We start from the raw sequence: 7,341 nt of genomic DNA on the forward strand, positions 1-7,341 counted from the left end.
ATTGATAAGACTGGGGGAAGTTCACTGTTTAGTTAAAACCCAACTCCTATCTTCATCCTTTTCTTCACTGAGTGCTTCTTATATTTCAGGCCCCAAGCTAGGTGCTGCATGGACAAATTAACCACTTCTGTCTTACTGTTTTCTAGTGAAAGGGAGGAAACACATTTTTTTTTTACCTCCTAATTTGTTTTGGCTGGTCTAGTAATCTAACATGAAGTAGACAAAGAGGAGAAAATAACTAAATTTATTACATATGTACACATGGGGTACCCTAAGAATGTGGAACCCAGGAAACCTTGGGAAGCTGAGACTTGTATGCTATTCTGGACTACGGAGAGGGAAGCAAGGGTCTGGGATTTCAAAGGCAAAGTATGCAATTCACAGGTAGGTGAGAAAGAGCAAAAATTAGGTAAAGAAATTCTTGCTGGCCTTTCAGAAATGATGGGACACAGAAGGGAGTCTAACAGACAGACTTTGCTTGGTGCCTCCCTGTCTGCCACACTTAGGTTATATAAAGATGCTAGGGTGATCACTCCCTTCTTTTAAGCAGGTTTTTCTGAGTTCCATTAGGCAAGTGAAGGGGGAGGTTCAAAGGTCCTTTCTGAGTCCTTTTGTTTCTTAAAAATGGGATATATCCAAAGGAACCCCAAACACTAATTTGAAAGAACATAAGCACCCTTATTAACATAACACTACAATAACATCATTGTAGTGTTATTTACCATCGCCAAGATATGGAAGCAGCCTAAGTGCCCATCTACTGATGAGTAGATAAAATAGCTATGAAACATTTACACAATGGAGTACACTCAGCTCTAAGAAAGAAAAAAAAATTATCCTTTATGACAGTATGGATGGACCTGGAGAACATTATACCGAGTGAAATATGCCAGTCAGAGAAAGACAAATACCCTATGATTTTGCTCATATGTGGAATCTAGTGAACAAACTGAACTAACAAGCAAAATAGAGACAGACTCATAGAAGGAGAGCAGGATGATGGCTAAAGGGGGAGGGTAAACTATGGGATGGAGGGATTGAGCCAAAAGGCAAAAGGACTCATGGACATGGACAACAGTGAGGTGATTGCAGGGGGAGGGGGTACAAGGGGACTAAATGGTAATGGGAAATACACAATAAAAAATAAAAAATATAGATGTATATAAAATAAAAAATAAAAAGAAAGAAAAATGACTAGCTTAAAACGATCAATATGCCAAGAAGACGTGTTCTGGGGTGGCAAACTCTGCTCCCCCCCCATTACACATGAATACCCTCTGGCCTTCTGGGGGCTCCCCTGCCCCATTCCCACTGCCCTGGCTTCTTCTCTTAGTCACGACTCTGGCATCTGCCCAGTTTCACTTGCATTTAATCTTGGCTGAGCCTTCTCTAACCAAACCCGTCCTCATTGTTTTAAAAATGAAATTTATTGCAGGCAAGTCCTCATTAATCTTCATATTTCTAAGTGTCTACAGAAGATTCATTCACCAACTTGCTTTTTACGTGGGTTGTAAGCTTGCTGAGCCCAGAGACAATTATATAATTCTGTGTTTAGGTATATAGCATTGCATAGGTAGATAGCACAGGTATATAGGTATATATAGTATTGCCACCTACTAGGACTAGGTAATTATTTATTGATTGATAGATATACTTTACCTATAATGGGTTTTAATAATAAGATTTTCAAAGTACTTGTTATCTACTATAAATTTAAACTTAAAATATCTTACATGGAAATATTAGGGAGCATTTGTAATCCCAATTATACAGGAAATTTACTTCACTGTTCTGTACCTCATCTGTAAAATGGGTATATTAATAATACCTTCTTTGATCCCCGGTCAGGGCACATATAAGAATCAACCAATGAATCCCTACATAGGTGGGACAACAAATCAATGTTTCTCTTTCTCTCCATCTCCAGAATAACAAATAATGAAAAATTAAAAAAACTCCTTATTTCTAGGTCTGTTGTGAAATTCAAAGAGATATCCAGAAAAAAAATACTGTATTCATTATAGAATATTCTATAAGTATTATTCCTTATTTATTGCTTGGGTATAGCAAAGGAGCAAAGCGAATTTAAAAAGTTAGTTTTAGCCCTGGCTGGTGTGGCTCAGTGGATTGGCTGCCAGCCTTCAAACCAGGGGGTCTCCAGTTTTGATTCCCAGTCTAGGGTGCATGCCTGGGTTGTGGGCCGGGTTCCCGGTGGGAGGGGGCATGAGAGGCAACCACACATTGATGTTTCTGTTTCTCTCTTTCTCCCTCTCTTCCCCTCTCTGAAAATAAATAAATAAAATCTTTTTTAGAAAGTTAGTTTTGTTAAGACTAGTAATATCAGCTTAATTTCCTTAATTTGGAAAGGGTTTATATCTGCTAGAGCTATTGTCTTTAGCTAGCAATAAGTAATATACGTGTTCTTATGATGCTCACAGGACCTTGACTTTTGGGGAAAATTTTGTAACCGGAAAAGACACCAGTGTTTGGGCTGCCTGTCACTACCAAGTCCAATAAGCAATGACAGTGATTGAATCTTTATGGGCGCTTTATTCAGATGGCCGGGGATCCAAGAGGATGGCAGGTTCATACCCTAACAAACCATCTTCCCTTCTCTTTCCTGGCCAGATCTTTTATAAGGGGGTGGGGGAGGACAAACCAGGTGTGGTGAGGGCTTTGAGGTTCAGAAGCTGCAACATTTCCTTTTCTGGGCATTTAGCTGCTCCCAAGGGGGAAAGGTGGTTGTCTGCTCTCCCTGAAACAAAGGTTCAGATGTCCCCAGGAGGTAATCTTCTATCAGTGCCCCAGGAGGTCCACTGTTTTTCTCAGGAGCCAGGACTGGCCTTATCTGTAGTTTCTGAAACAAAAGCTTTAACATACACATTACTTGCTAACTCCTAACTTTTTACCTTAAGCTAAAATTTTCCAAGTCTTGAATGCCCTATCAATTTCAAGTCTCCAAAGGAGGTCCAGAACACATTGTGGGAAAGATTTGTTTCATCAGCTTTCTGTGTTGCACAATGATTAATAAGTAAAAAGGTTGTGAATGCTCCATAGCCCTTATCCAGTCTGGGCACACACTCCTCAAGGTTTCCTGTCAATATTCCCATTAAAGTTATGTACTCACGCTACTAATACAAAATGTAGTATTATTTATTAATTCGAAGACTCCAGTATTTGCTCAGCTGTCTGTGCTGTTTAACTTGCCCATGGCAGTGTTCTGAGTCATTGTCATAGATTACCAAGTTGCAGAAAACCTGTTTTCTCTGCATTACAACACAACATAGGGCCCAACGGAGGTATATAATGAATGCAGATGACACCGATGTGACCCTATCCCATTGAAACGAAACCAAGTAATCAGTAAATATTGAGACCCTCCTGAAAGTGTTGAGGACATAAATCCATGGCTTTTCACGTAAAGTACAGTGAGACAGTGCGAAAGCCTTTTCTTGAGAATGGGGTGATTGTCACTAACTCTAGTCCACCGTATCCTTTCTTGTGCTATTCTTAGGGATCTATGTGAGTTGGAAGTGTGGGCAGGCCGCCAGTGCTTGTATCAACATATCTGCCAGGGCAGGATTAGGAAGAGGCAAGGAGCAAAATATTCCGCCCCCGCGCCCCCCAGACCGTAGAGAAGAATGCACTGTCTTTGATATATACACGAGGCCAATTAAAGTCATTGTTTTTGCGTTTCTTTTTCATGGATTAATGAAAATTTAAATCTTTGCACCGTATTGTGAGATAGAACCTAGCATTTCCTCATGCACAATCTGAGCTCCTTGAATAAGTGGACAGTGGCTTTATACCTTGCTGTATCACCTGTACTCCCAGAATCGTGTATGACAGGTACGTACTTAGTAATACAAATCAGTAAGCTTTGGATGTTCCCGTCACTTTCTGTGATTATCAAGTATCACACAGGTCAGAGTGTAGATCCCGGGCTGTGGAGCAGTGTTTTAAAACCCCTCAGCTTTGAGGCTGAGAGAATGGAAGGAGCGCTGTGTGGGGGTGGGGAGGGGGTGGTATTCAGGCTCTATTTACCAAGTTTCATCCTGAAGTGACATTTGCTTTGGAGTGTGTGTTCTTTCTGAGCGGTGTTGACTCATACCAAATAAAGGAAAAGCCGGGATACCTTTATACCCTGAATAAACTGACAGGCATCTTTTGGTCTAATTTTTCTTCATAGATTTGTTAACAACTGGTTCTGGAGAGAGATTAGATTAAAGCTAAATTTCCATAAGAATTTGATTAAGTGAACTTCATAAGGTGGAAACAAACAGCTTGGAGATCCCATTAAATTCAAAACACTTAACTCCTGAGTCGATGGCAGTGTATTTAAGGAAGGAATGTTGGGTGAGGATCATTATACAGTCCTGCGCTACTTAATGATAGGGACAGCCCTGAGAAACGCGTCATTAGGCGATCTCGTTGAGTGAACCTCAGAGAGTACGCGTCCACAAACCTAGCTGGTGCAGCCTATTACCGTAATCGTACTTTCATAGGACTGACAGCACAGCGCGTTTGTTCACACCACTCTCACCACAGACTCGGGAGCCATTGCAGTGGGAACCCTGACCCTGGGCTTTCCTTTTTGTACTGGAAGTTCCCCACCTAAGCTTTGATTACTGAGGTATCCACTTCAAAGCTGGAATCCATTTCAAAGGGGCACCCACTTCAAGGCGGTCTATCTCAGATAAACACCTTGCAGATGCAGAGTAGATAAACATGCAGGTTGCCACCCAGCCGTGAGGCTCCTTTGTTTTAGAGATCTCGGGTGATTTCCACATCTGACATCTGGCGGTTTGAACTACTACTTATTTATTTCTCTTTGCATGCTTTATATTTTTCTTTTATGTTTGAAACTGACCGGTAAAGAGTAAACACACAAAATCCTAGGACCCCTAACCTGAGGGTCCTCCTAATTTTGATTTGATTCATAGTATTAGTTTTAAAAAATCATTTTTCCTCTGCATATTTCACACACTTAGTCTTTCTTCTGGATAATCAGCACCCCCTGAGACAGCAGAAGACAGAAGCTCAGTCCTGACTAACAGTCACAAAGTTTGAGCCTCTGGCAGGCTACAGGTAACATCTGGACCTAAGTTCTGGTTCAGCTCCTGAGCCCTCATGTTGAACAGCCCCCTCAGCTACTTTTCCATGAGACCAGACAGACAAACGTTGGAGCAGACCCCAGGGCTGTCCTCAAGACCTGAAGAAATGATTTACTACCCTTTTCTCACCTTTGGCTAATCAGCTCCTAACACATCACACCCCAAATCTAGGATGTCTTGGGATTTTGCCTTATATAACCCAGGTCTTTTAGAGCACGAGCTCACCTGAACTCTGGATTGACATCAACCCAGCTAAACAACTTCTTTTTCCCCACTGAAACGTCTACTCGTTCATCTTCATTTGGCCAATGCAGGCAGGTGGATGGACTCACATGTTGGGATTTGATAACACCCAGCATTTGACTCCAATAAAAGCAGAACCCCAGGCCCCTTCTCTCCACCCCCCATGTGCCCCCAGGAGTGCCTTGTATGCTCCAGGGCCTGTAAGTAATAAACTCTTTTTTTTTTTTTCAAATGGTTTCTCCTGGTTATCGCTGCAGGGTGTCTTGCAATGTAATAATCGGTTTAGAAAGGGGAGTTGCCTGTGAGGTGCATGGTGGGAGTGGGGACAAGTGAAGGATCCCTGGCCTTTCTAGCCTTATTGATAAGGCGAGACTGCACAAGACAGTAATGCATCGAGATAAGACTTCACACTTTACAAAGGTGATGGTGTCCCTGGGATACAGGAAGTTTTCAGCTCCATCGTAATTTTATGGGACCTCTGTCAGGCCCCCTGTCATTGACTGAAATGTCATTATGCGTGCTTGACTGTATTCATAGGATACTCCTTTCTTTTTCCATTAAACAAATATTTTTTTTGGCACTGTCAATGCCCTCTGGCCGAAGAACGCCAGGAACACACATGTAGTTGAACGCATTAAGTTTAATACTTTTGCGATGAGGAAGGATGCACACCATGGTGTGTCTCAGTGAGGGGCTTTAGAAAAAAGAACCTGTTTCAGGGTTTGGGCTTTGGTTGGGTCATTTGTGGGAGGGTCCAGGGAAGCCAGGTCTGCTCTAGGTTGGGTACTGTTACAAGTGCCCCAAATTTTCTATGATTTGGTAGAAATCAATCAACAAGCCTCATCTTAAGGGAGAGGGCACTAGAACTGATAGAGGACTGAAGAGTTGGAAAATTTTAATTTAAGGTAAAAAGTTGTAAGTCTGGCAAGTAATGTGTGTGTTAAAACTTTTGTTTCAGAAATGACAGACAAGGCCCATCCTGGCTTCTGGGAAAATAGCTGACCTCCAGGGGCACTGCTAAAGATCACCGCCTGGGGACAACTAGAGGCACCCTGGCCTTTGTGTTCCAGGGAGAGACAGACGACCACCCACCGCCCCTAGGAACAGCTAACTGCCCAGGACAGGAATGTTGCAGTTTCCTTCACCTAACCCTCCCTGAATCTCAAAGCCCTCATTGCACTTTATTTGTTCCCCCCTTTACAAAAAGTCTGGCCAGGAAAGAAAAGACAAGATGGTCTGTTAGGGTGTGAACCTGCCACCTTCTCAGATCCCCGGCCATCTGAATAAAGCGCCCATAAAGATTCAATCACTGTCATTGTTTATTGGGTTTGGTAGTGACAGGAAGCCCGAACGAACGCTGGTGTCTTTTCCGGTTTCAGAATGACGGTAAAGCTGTCAGTGGTGAAGAAGTAGCAGTTACTTATTTTGGCCAAGACAGGGTGTGTTTGGTCTTTTGGGAGTGTCACAGGGAACTTGCTTTTTTCTGGGTTGAGAAAAAAGTATCAATGGCCTTGCTTTGTCTCATTTATATCTTGGTCTCAAAGTAAACTGTCTGCAGTTGGTATTCTGTGTGATTATTTATATCCATTGGTAAGAACACTGCGTAGTGAGCTGAATTCTCCTCAGTGCATCGTGTCAGGAGCCACATGCTTTTGGTTTGTCCAAATTCTGGCAGTGACAATTTTGATCAATTGGTTAAGGAGGTGCTTCCACTGTATTTACCTTTTGTAATCAATTTTCATCTTGTAGAGGATACTTTGAGACTATGTAAATATCTCATTATTCTTCTAACATTCTCCCACTAGTTTTACCATGTAATCCATAATTCTTGTCTGAATTTATTATTACTAACATGGTTAACAATTGGTGAATTTCTAGCATTCATTCTACATTTATTATTAGCTCTCTGGTGTAGGCAGAGCTTTCTCTTCTTATTTATTTATTCACTGAATCAATTTACACTGGTGTACACTCTTGCATTCTT

This window comes from Phyllostomus hastatus, unplaced genomic scaffold, assembly GCF_019186645.2.
Source record: "Phyllostomus hastatus isolate PE091 unplaced genomic scaffold, TTU_PhHast_1.1 phas_scaffold_501, whole genome shotgun sequence".
Classification (NCBI taxonomy): Eukaryota; Metazoa; Chordata; class Mammalia; order Chiroptera; family Phyllostomidae; genus Phyllostomus; species Phyllostomus hastatus.